Raw genomic sequence first — 15,123 nt, forward strand, 5'->3', positions numbered from 1 at the left:
TTCACTGAAACAAATGTTTCATTTGGAAAACCTCTGCTCCTGTGGTCGCTTTCCAAGAAACACACCAGGATTACCAGGAAGGTAAAGTCACACCTTGATAGAGGCTGGCATCTTAGGACAATGGCACCAGGTTTACTCTCATAAAATGGGAGCAATGGTGAGAAAGTCAAGTGCTTGACAGCTAATCCCATACCAAAAATGTTGTGGCTGTGTCCTTGACTAGAGCAGCTTCCTTCCCATGAGAACCCCTTAGAGTTTTCACAAGTGACCTCAGTACACTAACTGGAAATGGTAATTGTGCACCTAGATCTGTTGTTGCTGGAGAGTTGTGAGCTCTGGTCATCATATATGATGTGACGTGTGCTGTACAGTGTGTGTGTGTGTGTGTGTGTGTGTGTGTGTGTGTGTGTGTGTGTGTAAAGACAACGTTGGGTGTCTTTCCTGTCATTCTCCACATTATTTTTTTGAGACAGGGTCTCTTACTGAACATGGGGCTCCCTGTTTCAGGTCTTGCAGGCCAGCAAGCCCTCAGCACCTGCCTGTCTGTACTTACTAGTTCAAATTGTGGGGAGGGAGAGGAAAAAGAGTGGGGGAAGGGAGGGTTACAGGCTGACACGTCCATATATATATATTTTTAATGTAGGTGCTGGGGATATAAAGCTTGTTCAGCAAGCATTCTACCCACTGAGCCATCTCTCTGGCCCCCAAATGCATCTCTTAGTAAGATTCATAAGCACCCTGAAATGCCCTGATTCACCATGCAATTGCACCAAGCTCAAGGCAAGTTTAACTTGATACCCATTTAAATAAATTCCTACCCCTTTCTCCCTTTCTCTTTCTCTAAGGCAGAGTCTTGCTATGTAGCCCTGGATGGGTGGTCAGATACTTCATATGTAGCCTAGGTCAACCTCTATGGCAATCCTCCAGTCTCAGCCTTCTGGGTGCTGGTATTATTCTCCATCTAGGACTTAATTAAAGAACCAAAAGGAAATGGCATAAAAGATAGCTGTGGGACCCAGAGATCCATTTCCTATGAAGGCTCCAGTCCAGACACCATATTTGATCAAATAAAATCCCCCTAAGGTTTAATGATTTTCATCAGTGTTTCCTCCTTCCAGGTATGGCAGTAATTCCAGCACTCTGATGGTGGAGGCAGGAGGGTCAGAACTCAAAGGCAGCCTCTGCTGTGTAATGAGTTTGAGGCTTACCTGGGCCAGATGAGACCCAAACAAATGAGATAACTAACTAACTAACTAACTAACTAACTGTCTCCAGCTAATGTCAGGCTTTAGAGAACAAAGTGGATCATTATTGACCATAATAAGGCTTTCCCAATGAAGCACATTCTATCTTTTAAAACAATTTGCATATAGCCAAGAATCCCATGCTTTTTACTTGTAATGTGCTAAGGCATGTTATAAAATATGCAGAATTGGGCAACGCATAGGACTTAGGAGACATTATTTGAAAGAAGTTCTACCAATGACCAATAAAAAATAAGAAGGTTGATGAGGTGGCTACAAAAACTGTCCTCTGGTTTGCACATTCACACCTGCTGCATGCTTGCACACACATGGACACACATGCATGCACGCATGTTCCCCCCCCCACAAACACACATACTCATCATCATTATCATCAAAGAAATAAGAGTAAAAAAAAAAAAAAAGCGATGGGATGGATATTGTAGCTCAGCTGGTGGAATGTATGGTTAGCATGCACAAGGCCCTGGGATGGCCAAACCACACCAAACCAAACCAAAACCAGAAATAAACTCAATGTCATCAGAGAAATCAAAATCCCAACGAGATACCACTTTAATTTCAATAGAATGGTGAGAGTGTGTTGTTTGAGACAGGCAGGGTCTCGCCATATGGCCCTGTCCGGCCTGGCACTTACTATCCAGGCTTCCCTTGAACTCACAGAGGGCTCTGCCTGCCTCTGCCTCTTGAGTGCTTGGATTAAAGGCGTGTAGCACCGTGCATAGCCTAGAGGTTGGGAATTTCAAAAAAGCAGAAAATAACAAAGACTAGCAAAGATGAAGAAATCCATGCCTGTGCATTGCTGGACAGAATATAAAATGGTGTGAGCACAGCAGAAAAGAGCTTGGTAGCTCTCCCAAAAGTTAAGGAACTGACCCAGCAATCCCACTGATGCCTGCAAGCCGGTCCTGGCAGCATCGTCCAAATCAGCTGAGGGCCACAAACAACACATGCGCCTGTGTGAACGGTGAAATCGAGCGTTTAAAAGGAGACCTGACGAAATGGGAAGACTAGGCAAAGTGTGTTGTACACAGAGGGCAGGATATTATTTGGCTGTGAAAAAGAGTGGAGTGCTGAGCCGTGCTTCAGCAGAGATGAATTCTGAAAAAAACGTATGCTAGATAAACCAGCGAGACTCACAAGGATGAATACAACTATGAACCCACTGATATGGGATACCCAGAATATGCACAGGGAAAGTGGAGGTTATGAGGGTCTTGGGCAAGACGTGATAAGGAGTTAATACTTAACAGATGCAGGGCTCATGTTTGGGTGACTTTTTAAAAACTGTTGATAGTAGAAGGGAGTGCTGCATACAAACTCTCTGGATGCAACAGATGCCACTGTCTTATGCACTTTGATTAAGTTACAGCCGCAAATTTTATGCTACGAAGAGCTGACCGCAATAAAATGGTTCCTCTTGAAAACCCAACACAACAGAAGGAAAGGTAAAATCCACACATTGATATTCTGTTTTCTTCCCATATCCCAGTGGGCCTTCCCGTGTGCTACTGGGTGGGCAGCTTCCAAGCAAAATCTAGCCCTTGTGAGTGGACTGTGAGATAGGGAAGGTAGTTAGGTCTACATCTAAAAGCAAATTTTATTTTTAACTTAAGGAGAAGAGGACCCTTTTCAGCAAGCATTCTCCAGAACCAGGAAACGATCTTGTCCCTTGCGGCACAGAACTGGAGATCTGAATCATTCAACCATGATAAAACGCCAGAAAAGCCCTCTTCACTTCAGCAAGGGATTCCGGAGCCCATATGCTCCCTCCGTGCTAGGGTTCAGGTAGCCTCCTAAAACATACGTGTGTGTGTGTGTGTGTGTGTGTGTGTGTGTGTGTGTGTGTACTTTTGTTGTTGTTCTCAAGTAAGACCCAAGTCCCAATTTAACTTCCTCCTATCCAAAGATATTTTCAAAGTCGTTTTTTCATCACCCCCACCCCTGCCCCCCGGGCTCAAGAGCATCAATCACAGGACAAAATGACAGGAAATAATAAAACGATTAACAGCTCAAGACCAAGTGGCACCAACACTGCCCATGCCCAGAGTGTCAAATATGAGACTGGCTGAGGACCAAGGTAATCAGAAGTAAGACACGCAGAGTCTGATGGCTAGGCCAACATTTCAGAGTCTGCAGCAATCCTGTTAAAACATGTGATCGGCAAAGCAAAGGGGTGCAGCTCTGGGACCCCGTGTGTATTGGCTCCACCCACACTTCCTAAGGTTTCTTTTCACACAGTTTCACTGTGCAGACAGGCTTGTATGGAGTGCTGCAGTTTGGGATTTAAAAGCTGGAGGACTTCTTTAGTTCAGAAACCAACCAACCATCCACTCTCGGATTAAAAACAAAAAAACAAAAAAACAAAAAAACAACTAACTTTAAGATAATGCTCTGCTCCTAAGCCTGTCTCAACTTTTCCATTTTAGAGGTCTGCAATGTGACAATAGCAACTGATTGTCCCTTTACTCTGGCAGTCCTGTTGAAACCCACAACTATCATGCACTGAGAAAGATAAACATTATATAAATGCAGTATGAAATGGTCAACACACACCATCAGGTGCACAGTGTGATTGCCTAGTATTTGTGAGATCCTGGGTTTCACACCTAGCACCACTAAATGTATATGTATACATATACGTACACATGTACACAAATGTATATGCATATACATATATGTATATATATGTATAATAACAGGGACTCCCAAGTTAGTCCTTTAAAAAGCTGCTTATGCCTACATCCTTACATATAGCTCAGTTGGTAGAGTGTTTGTCTATCATGTGGGAAGCCCTGAGTTCAATGCCCAGCACTGCAGATCCCCAATATTGTGATACACACCTCTGACCCTAGCACTCAGGAGGTAGAGGCAGGAGGATCCAATATTCTAGGGAACCATATAAATGACACTCTGTTTCAAGTTGAGTGGTGGCTGGGAGGACTGAATCTCATCTGAAGTCCTATGTTTCTACAGTATTATAGTATAGAGGACTTAGAAAGAGATGCTATATCTGTTTCTAAACTGGCTCTACTAAGTCATACATGAGTGAAGGGGGACCAGGCTTGTGCAGATGTCAAAATGCAGGTATTCATCTCCACCAGACATCTTTCAAACTCTTGGTGACACTGGACATTTTCTATGCCTAATTTGAATGCTATTATTACAAAAAACTATTTCTAATCCAACCTCATCAGAAAATCCTGGCTTTGAAAGAGAAGTCCTCCAAATTTAGAGACGTGAACACCATGGACATTATTTGAAGTGTTCTGCTTTAGTTCCAACACTGATATTGTTTAGAAATTCCCTTCTCTGGGCCTTCTAACACGTTAGATTTTTAAAAGTTGTCAAACTGGTTTTGACACATCTTTTTTTTTTTTAGGCTGATAAACAAAAGGCAGTTTTGAGTAAAATCAGCTTATTCCACGAGTTTCATAAATCCAGCAGTGCATTTAGATGGAAAGCCATGAGATAAACTATACATGTCCCCAGCTACCACAGCTGTGAGAGGGCATTTTTCTTTCAGAGCAAAACAGACTGAAAACTTCTTTGGACCTGAAGCTGACCTGTTAGAATGGTGGCCTTCAGATCTGTTTTGAGGACATTATAAATTGTGACTATGGGAAAACAGTAAGTAATTATGAAAATAGTCTAGCATTTAAAAATGTACGATTGGGCTGGAGAGATCGATTAGTGGTTAAGAGTGCTTACTGTTCTCCCAGAGGACATAACCACCTGTAACTCTAGCTCCAGGGGACCTGATACCTCTAGCCTCCATGGGTACCCAGACTCATGTGCACACAGCAAAGCCCTACATGCCTAGAGCAGGGTGGAGTGTGGGGGTGACGATTCTGCCACTTACAATCCTCACTGTCCGTTTTAAACAGGAGCTTTCGTCTGCTCACTCACCAGGCATGCCATACTGTAGACACGTGAGCAGTTTTTCTTTATACCGTATAGACAAAAGAAGAGCCAACGATCGGTTTGTACTTGGATAAATAAATACTGGCCTGATTAAAAGTTAGCTGTGACAAGATGTCTGACGGGTGTTCAACATAACGCTCATTTCTTTTGTGACAATAAGAAATAAATAGACTTGTATTCATTTCTTTTGTGACAATAAGAAATAAATAGACTTGTATGTAGGTGGGTATTTCTCACACCCATGACCATGGCCTTTTAGAATCTTAGTCTAAACTTCTGATGATGTATCTGGTCGACCTTGTGGGCTTACAGCCGGTGGCTCGCCTCACCTCACCTTAGACAGAGCTGCCTTGAGCAGCCAAACAGTCTACTCCTGAGGATACTGCCAATCGCCACACCCTAGGTCTGTGAATCCAAAGGTACAGGAAGTGGTCTGCCCAAGCTGGGTTATTGCATCATCCCCACCAGCTTCCATGTACACAGTTTGAGTCACTCCCCACCACACAGGGCTCAGAAACGCCACCTCCTTCCAACTCAGCTGGACAGAGGGCTTGAGGCACACATCCCATCCTCTCTTCCAGACCACTGCTAAATTTGGAAGGCAGCAGGTCACTGGGATAAAAACAACTCTGAGTACTGTCTGTCAAGGGCTGCCCATTCAACCCCCAAACAGAGGACAGGTTTGACAAGCATGCATGGAAAGCTAGAACTTTCTTCGTCTCCTTAGGAGAGTCACAAGCAGCTTGGCAATGTCTCCAGCTGGACTATAAACTGTTGAAGACAAAAGTTATCTCAAAAAACAAACACCAGGATGTCCTAAAGGGCTTGTTGAAAATATGGACTGCTGACCCCGGGATGATTTGATGCTGTACCGAAGGGTGGGGCAGCTCCTTAATCTATGAGGCAGGTTAGGAGCCACTGAGTTAAAGCACTTTGGTTAGAACAGTGCTGAGCCATCATTTGGGCTCTGCAAAAAGCCCCAGAAATGACTAATTTGTGGTCTATGAGGAGAGAGATTTTCCAGATTGTACTAAGGCACATTTTAACTGAGAACGCTCCCTAACACTGGTCTTTTGCCAAGACCAGTTCTAACTCAGGTGCTCAGTCACACCTGGGACCCGCCATTACTTCCAGCGAGTGATGCACAGGTCCGTGACTCACCCGTTCCCCTAAACCACTTACACCCAAGTTCTAACATGACCTCGAACACAGCTTTCTTAAAAGAGCTTTTAAGCTTGCTTCAAATGCAGGCTTCCTGTGGGTCATCCTGCTACTCACAGCATCTAGCAGTGTATCAAGTCCCGTGATCAGAACTATGAGTCCTGCCCGTAGTCTCCTATAAAAGAGTATCCTTTTCTGTTTTAATATTATTTATATGTATATATGTATGTATGTACATATGTATGTGTGTGCGAGCACATGTGTGTGTGTGTGTGTGTGTGTGTGTTGCCTGTGGAGTCCAGAAGAGGGTGTTGCATCCCCTGGGACTGAAATGACACAGTTGTATGCTATCCTGTATGGGTGCTGGGAACCATACCCAGGTCCTCTGAGAGAGCAGGAAGCACTCATGACCACAGAGCCATTTCTCCAGCCCCTCTTTTATCTTTATAAAAATTATTTTGAGCGTGTGAGGGTCTTGCATATTATAAGCAAGTATACCAGGGAGTTACATTCCTGCTCCTGTTTCCTTTGACAAAAGTTATTTCCATTGTCCCCTTGGGTCCTTGCAATTGCCATTCATGGTCCTCAAACTCCTACTGTCACCCAAGGCTGATCTCCAAATCTAACTTTGATCTCCTACAGCCTATCAGGGCCCACTGCAGACCACTGCAGACCACTGCAGACCACTGCAGTAACATGAATAGAATAGAAAAAGTGAGTCACACAGAATTCTTTGGGTTTCCCTCTGTACATGCAATTATGTTTAATGTTTAAGTATGCAACATTGTGTCAAAAAAAAATGTACATCTTGCTTCAGGGTTTCTCTGTGTAGTCCTGCCTGTTTGGGGAGCTCTAAGGGCATGTACCGCCGCCACCACCAGACTATACATCTATTTTATTGCTAAAACTTGCTAACAGTTATCTGAGCTATTAGAAAAATGAACCAAGCACAAAATAAGGCATGTCTGTGTTTTCCCTGCTTAAAACCCTCTTACAATTCCCCATTATCTGCAGACAAAGACCTAGGACCCAGCCATTCCTTGTCCCTAGTTGGTCTGGCCCTAAACTTTTCACTGAAATGATCAATTTCATACCCAACCCATCTCTTCCAGCAAAGCTGCCCAATTCAGATTCCTGGGGTGTGCTCTGCAACTTCCGGGTTCTTGGCTCACAGGCTTAGAAGCACAAGGAATGTTTTTTCCTTTCTAGCTATAAAAACCATGTCCATCCTTTAAAGCCCAAGTTCCAGTCATAAGACTATTCTCTGAACTACTTCCTGATGGCTTCCACCTGTCAGCCACCATACATGAACATTCCCAGCACCCTAGAGCAACCAAGCCTGAGCAAGGGTGTGGGCTTTCTCCGTTCCCTTCCGGGTACCTTCTGCAGCCACCTCTGAGGAGGTGAGTTTTGTGCTGGCACTTCACAGTGCCCCCCCACCCACCCACCCACCAACCTAGCTTGCTGTGTTCTCTATCCTGTTTGGAATTTCCAGTGATAATTTTTGTCCAGCATCCTCACTGGTAGTCTTTCACAGGCTGGTGGTAATACCACCCTAGAAAGAGCAGATCTTTCTTTTTTTTTTTTACTACAGAAGTAATATATAAGTTTACTGTCAACTTTTTAGAGAAATGAAAGCCAGGAAAAAAAAAAGCATATTTAAACCTCTCACTTTATCTCTCTGTTGAATACTGACTTCTGAATATGAACCTGTCACCTCTTCTTATCCCTGGTTTGTTTACTGATGCCTTTCTATTTACATCCCGGGCAACTAAACTCCTTACATTCGTTACCTAGCTGTCGTCCCCAATGAGACCTGATTGGATTGACTCTTTTAGGAACATTCATTTGTCTGTAACTCCCACAGTGCTTGGCACAGTTATGTAGATAGTGCAAGGAGATCAGATGCTCAAATATGTGCTCATTTAAAAAATACTTTGTTCATGCCCTAATCCCAGCACTCGGGAGGCAGAGGCAGACAGATCTCTGTGAGTTGGAGGCCAGCCTGGTCGACAGAATGAGTTCCTGACTACACCGAGAAACCCTGTCTTGAAAGCAAACAACAACAACAATATATACAATGCATATGTATATATGTGTGTATGTAATATACACATATATAATATATATGTATACATGCACACATATGTACACACACACACACACACACACACACACACACACACACACACATATATATATATATATATATATATATATATATATATATATATATATATAAAGACAGGTATCAATGAGTAGATTGTTCTTAACATATTATCCACGGTAAGATACATGAAAATCTAATATAATGACTAGGCAGCTTCTACCACCCCTTCTTCCCAAGAATAGCTGTCTTACTGTGTATATTGTGTAGTTCTGACAGGCTGGGAACTTGCTATGTAGATCAACCAGTCTCGAACTCACAGAGATCTGCCTGCCTCTGTTTCCTGAGAGCTGGGTTTAGAGACATGTGCCATGGGGTCTGGTGACAATTAAAAAAAAAAAAAAATTCCACTACTGGAGAACAGGCCCAGGGCCTCACTCATGTCAATAGAGCGCTCTGTCACTGAGCCATATCTGAACATTGTATAAATTATTATTGTTATTATTATTTCTACCTTTTTGTTTCTCTTTTCCTTTTTCCCCTCTTTCCTTCTTTCCTTCTTTCTCTCTTTCTTTCTTCTTTCTTTCTTTCTTTCTTTCTTTCTTTCTTGTCTTGGAAGTCACTCTGTAGACAAATACTCAAACTCAGAAATCCACCTGCCTCTGCCTTCCAAGTGCTGGGATTAAAGCGCCACCACATCTGACTGCATAAATGGTTTCTTTAGGAAGAATCCCCTAAGTACACATATGAGACCTGTCTGGGACACTGAGAAGACTCAGTGAGGGAAAGTGCCTGGCTCTAATGCTAATAACCTGAGTTTGATCCCTAGAACTCCCACGGGAGAAGGAGGGCACCCCCCCCCAAATACGCCACAGCACACATACCCACACACGTACACAAGCACAAATAATGTGAGAAACATATGTTTCGAGTCCCATTGCTAACTCTTTCTTTTATCCAAAGTTTCTGTTGGTTTTTATGGGAAGTATTCGGCTGTGAACCAAGCTTTCAAAGGCAAACTATCTCTTGTGTGGAGATTATTCTATATGCCTTTTTCAAGTTTCCAGCAATGTTTTTAAAATAACTGTCATTTTTCTACAGACTATCAGAAGGTCTGCCATATGTAATTCTAAATAAAGTCTGTCTGTAGCTTATGCAGACACTCCCAAGTGAAAATAATGGGTGTACATGCTGAAATGAAGATTTCAACGCCCTGTCTTGGGGCTGGAGAGATGGCTCAGTGGTGAGGAACACTTGCCACACTTCGGAGGACCCAAGTTCAATTCATGTGGACCTGCATGTCGGCTCACATCAATCCACTATTCCAGTTCTGGGGCTTCTGACACTCTCTTCTGACTCCTTCAGGTCTCAGGAACACATGTGGTACACAGACATACATGTAGACAAACATACACATATGTGTAAAATTAAATTTAGAAAATCCTTTTACTTGAATAGAGGCCAGCTATTCCAATAACTACCACGATTGCTGTTCTACTCACAAGACAATACAGCCAAGGTCGTCCAGCACAAAATAATAATAATTTGGACTGGCAGTGTGGCTAAAGGACAGACTGCTGAGATCTGCAAGACCCTGGATTTAATCTCCAGCATCTAATCAAGAATTTAATTATTAATTATTAACTAACTATTATCAATCTAATAATAGAACTGGTATCCTGGTGGTATACCTGTAATCTCAGAACTTGCAAAGCAGAGCCAAGAAGATTGTTGCAAGTGACAAGCTAACCTGTTCTACCGTGAAAGTTTCAGGCCAACCAGGGTTACTTTAACCATTTCTTATACCCCCCAGCCAGTAAAAATTAAACTTTTTTTGTGTGTGAATGAAATCTCTACAAGAGTTTTCACAGCAAAATAACCAGCCTTTTACATATTTAGAATATGATTCAATTTATGACATTTTTTTTCCAGTTTGTTTTTACTTCTTGAGATGAGGTGGCCTCAAAGTGACTAGCCCAGGAGGACCTTGAACTCCTGATCCTCCTTCACCTCCCAGGCATCATAGCGAGCTCAACCTCCCAGGTTTTGTCTCCTTGGAGTATTATACTCTTCCAAAGCAAGATCCATCCTGACCCATGTGGGCTTCTTTGACAATAAATGGAGCTTTATATTAATTCCCAAGTCCCTGGTTACCTAACTCTGAGAGTGGCGCTGGAGAAGCAAACACCCAGCTACTATTTCTTAGTTCATGGGTTCCTCAGTCCTGTCCCCTATACCTGTGACTCTGGTCTACTGGGTAAAACCAGATGGAAACAAAATGGGATAGAAACAGGAAGTGTTCAGGACAAGTCTGAGTTACAAATTTAACTAACATTAAGCCTCCCTTCTGCAGTTCCAGGTTGCCTTTCTTCATCCCCCCCTTTCCTTTTTTCTTTTATGTCTCCTCTGCCTTCAACCCATCACTTTCAAACCTCAGTTCCTCCTTCCTTATCACGTGCTTGGGGTGTGAGCTGCTCCAGGGCCCAGGAGGGAACTCAACAGCTTCTTCTGCTTTGAGAGGGCTGGATGCCGAGCTCCCCCCCACCCCACCCCCCCCCCGCTCCTTCTTCCCCCTTTAATAAAAGAGCTTTTAATGTTTGTTTCTCAGGCCTTCCCCAAAAGCACAATTGATACTGTCCCCGTTCCTTCCAACTCCAGGGCATCAACTGCAAACCTTTGCTCTACTTAGCTACTGCTAAGAACTGTAGTAAACCGATGTCCTCTGAGGCAGTGAAAAAGCAAACACAAAACACAGCCGGGCCCCACCTCCTCCTCAGCTTTCCATTCTGGCCTCCTAAGAGCAACTGTAGTCTTCTCCTCCATGGCCAGGCTCACCTACAACGTTCGCTGCATCATTGCATCCAAGCCAAACCCGGTTACTGAGGCAACTAAGTTTTTCTTCCCAATGGGTCACAGAGAAACACATCCCTCAGGATCCCCTGGTAACCGTCCACCTATAACGCTGGGGAGCCACAACAGCAAATGACTCGCTTTCCAAGGCTGGAAGCTGGCTGCCTCGGGCGGCCACGGGAGGGGTGTGCATCCAGTCACATTCCTGACCCACTTTCGCATCCCTTCCCTCCCCCTCCTCTTTCTCCTACTCTCGGGCAGGCCGCGAGGGCGCCCGAGCTCGGAGGAGCCAACCGCGAGCACTCCCTGGACCACGGCTGAAGGGTGCATTGGGTGTCTGTCACTGGGGGGGGGGGGGGACCCTGAGAAAGCCCGCTTCCCCCTCCCCTTTCTCTCTCCACCCCTGCGTGTGCTTCCTCCGGGTCACATGAGCTCATGAGCACCTGTTGGCAACTTCAGTCCCAGGCCGAGCCTCTTCGTCGGCTCCCCATCCCCCCTCCTACACTCCCCCCAACGCCCCGGCTAAAGCCCCTTAACGAGGGGGGTGTGGGAACGCCCATTGACTCCCGTTTGCACACCCGCTTTCCTCCCTCCACTGGGCTCAGGGACTCGTAGGTCGAGGGGGCCCCGCCCCCACCCCCTCTCCCCCAGGAGGAACACAGAGATGGGGTGCGCCCGCCGCCCGCCCCCAGCCGGACTGCTCTGGAAACCTGGCTTCTCGTGGGCGCGGGGAGGGGATGCAGTCTGGTGTTGATGAGGGCAGGTAGCAAGCGATGACCACTGGGTGTGCGATCCAAGCCGCCGAGTCCAGGAAGGGGGGAGGGAAGCAGCCTTCGCAGCTGCAACTTCTGAGCCTGCCCCGCAACTCAGCAACTTTGCCTGCGCCGCGCGCCCCTCCCCCGCGTCACCAGGCCCTGGCGTGGGCTGCGCGTTGCCAGGGTCTAGGGGTGCGGGCGACTGGGGAAGGGACAAGGGAAATGACAGAACTTCGTCGTAGTTAAGTTGCAGGGAGCACCTACGCGCGCACCGAGGCCTTGAAGAGAACGCGGTACTCTCATCCGCCCTCCAGGCGACTGCTGCTGGGCTCCTAGGGAGGAAGGGGGGGGGAAGGAAGGATGGCGGCAAAGCCTGTGAAACTGTGCGGGGTGAATAACTAGGGAGAGGACAGTGCGAGGCGGTCCCCAGCCGCCAGCATCTTACAGTCCGATGCAGTGCTTCGGGTAAGCGCGGCCCAGCTAGCACAAGTAGTTCTCCACCCGACCCCATCTCCGCCACCGTCCACGCCCACCTCTTCTAGAGACAGACCAGGGTGAAGAGGAAGGCGGCGGTGTGGTCCGGCCTGTAGGGCGGAGGCTACTGTGAAGGTGACCGACCTAGAGGTCGTTGGTCACCTGATGCTTGTTATGGACTCAGAGGACAACTCGAGGCACCCTCTAGACCCATCAGCCCAGGCAGCTTGGAAAAACCAAGAGGGTGCTTCAAGGAAGATGAAATCAGAAGTGTCTGAGGGGGCTACACTGATGTGCAGAGATCCTGGGCCAGTTTGGGATGATACCAAAAGTTCTTTAAGTCAGGCACCCAGGGGAGGTTGTCCCAGGTGGGGGTGGGATGGTCCAGCCAGGTGGAAGAAGGGTGTAAACTGGAAGCCTGGACCACATCCACGCACTCAAGCAAAGGCGCCGGAAGAGCCCAAGCTATCAACCACACCCAGGCCCTGGAAGCCAAGTTGGCCTCCCAGTCTCCTACCCGCCACTCATACTTGATCTGACTCACTGTAGAGTAACTGGCGCTTTACGCCTCAGCCGATTGCCGGTAAAGCTAGAGGTTTAATGGTGGTGTTATGAAGTTGAGTCACTCTGGGTGTGGGGATCTTCGGAAGCAAAAGGGTCATTTCAAGTGAAAGTAAACTACTTCATGGAGAGGCTTGTCAATAAGCTTGAATAGTTTAATTACATGCCATCTGAATTTAAAGAGATGTGCATGTTCACTGAGGCCAGCTGGACAGTTCCTTCTGATGTATACCTGGAAATTACTCTTTAACTCAGCAAGGTCTATTCATTTGCTACTGCAAAAAGGTGTCCAGATTCTGTGCCTGCGTGCGTGTACACACACACACACACACACACACACACTCATATGTTTAGTTTGTATTATTACTCTCAGTTTGGGAGATGCTCTATACTTTCCCCTGGAAATAACTTTGAAAGCCTAGGGCCAGAGTGTGGTTTTCCAGAGGTGTCCCAAAGGTCCTCAGTGTGCCCTAAGTGATATTGGCAGGGTGGGTGGGTGGTGCCCGACGTCCTCTATACCACATTTTATTCGTTCCAGATGCACTAGTTTTAACATCTTAGATTTAACCTGCACCTCTCTGATGTCTTCTGCTTTGCTGACATCTTGGCATTAAGTTTTAGTTTCCCTGGTTTTCCTTCCCAGTGGTCCATGAAATAAGGAAGTTTGATAAATGCTGAGTTAAGCAGTTTAAATCCAGTTTATTGGTTATAAAGTAAGTACAACAGCTTTATCACAAGACCTGTCAGTCTTCAATGCTGGAAGAGACCTGCAACTCACCGAGTAGAAATTATAATGTGCACTTTTTATAATGTAAAAAAAAAAGGCCTTCATTTGTTTGTGTGTGCACGTACAAGCTTGTGTGCACATGTGTATGTGTTTGTGAGTGTGCACACATTTGTGTGTGCATGTGTGCAGTTATACGTGTGTATGTGCACACATTTGTGTGTGCATGTAGTTATACGTGTGTATGTTTGTGAGTGTGCACACATGTGTATGTGTGTGTGTGTGTATAAGTGTGTGTGTGTATGTTGTTGTTTGGGGCTAATAATCCGTTTAGGAACTGTCACTTCAGGGCCCCTACAAGATTTGAACATAATGAAGAGAAATGCTTATTGCTATCAGGAATTATTAAAAATAACTTTAGTGTCATAATAAAAGTGAAGTAGGAAGGAAATGAATTTTTGAAGAAATATTCAAAGAGCTGCTCCCATTCAGCTCCTGTCCATTCGGAGCTGGGAACGTTTATGGCAGGTCAGGAATTCCACGTATCTCAAATATATAATCAATGCCACACTGCATCTTGCCTTATTTTATTTAACTTAGGGAAGGTGAGAAAAATGCTTTATTTAAATTGGACTGGCTTATTGAACTGAGTGTAGGTTGGTGGTAGAATGCTGGCCTAACATACATCAAGCTTGAATTTGATCCCCTGAATCCAATAAAAAGATTGGTACCGAGCTATTTACAGATGGCAATGACTTAGTTCCCAATAAATCTATTGTAAACTGACAGTACAAAAACAACAAAACAAAACAAAAAACAATTGTTGGGCTGGAGAGATGGCTCAGCGGTTAAGAGCACTGACTGCTCTTCCAGAGGTCCTGAGTTCAATTCCCAGCAACCACATGGTGGCTCACAACCATCTGTAATAGGGTCAGACACCCTCTTCTGATTTGTCTGAAGACAGTGACAGTGTATTCACATAAATAAAATAAATAAATCTAAAAAAAAAAAAAAAAAAAAAAAAACAGAAAAACCAGCAGTTGTCATTGCTGCTTTTGTTTGGTTGGTTGGTTTTTCAAAACAGGGTTTCTCTGTGTAATATCCCTGAATCCTGGACTTAGTTTGTAGACCAGGCTTGTCCTGGAATTCACAGAGATCCGCCTACCTCTGCCTACAAATGTTGGGATTAAAGACATATGCCACCATATCCAGTCTTAAAAAACAGTTTATATATAGACATGCTAGACAAGCGTCGCTCAGCCCTCAAAGATGTTTTAGCAGTTTTATTACATTTTCTTTTAAATG

The 15,123-nt window shown here is 45.0% G+C and overlaps 1 protein-coding gene across 1 annotated transcript in view; it reads right to left on the reverse strand.

Annotated features, from left to right (window-relative positions):
• Rreb1 (ras responsive element binding protein 1) overlaps nucleotides 1–12,146 on the reverse strand; it is a 180,473-nt gene extending 168,327 nt beyond the window's left edge. Inside the window, exon 1 of the mRNA XM_076939177.1 lies at nucleotides 12,015–12,146. The gene's annotated coding sequence lies outside the window, so the exon portion shown is untranslated. The remainder of the gene's footprint in view (nucleotides 1–12,014) is intronic.
• Nucleotides 12,147–15,123: the final 2,977 nt, after the last annotated feature.

Source organism: Arvicanthis niloticus, chromosome 8 (genome assembly GCF_011762505.2).
Source record: "Arvicanthis niloticus isolate mArvNil1 chromosome 8, mArvNil1.pat.X, whole genome shotgun sequence".
Taxonomy (NCBI): Eukaryota; Metazoa; Chordata; class Mammalia; order Rodentia; family Muridae; genus Arvicanthis; species Arvicanthis niloticus.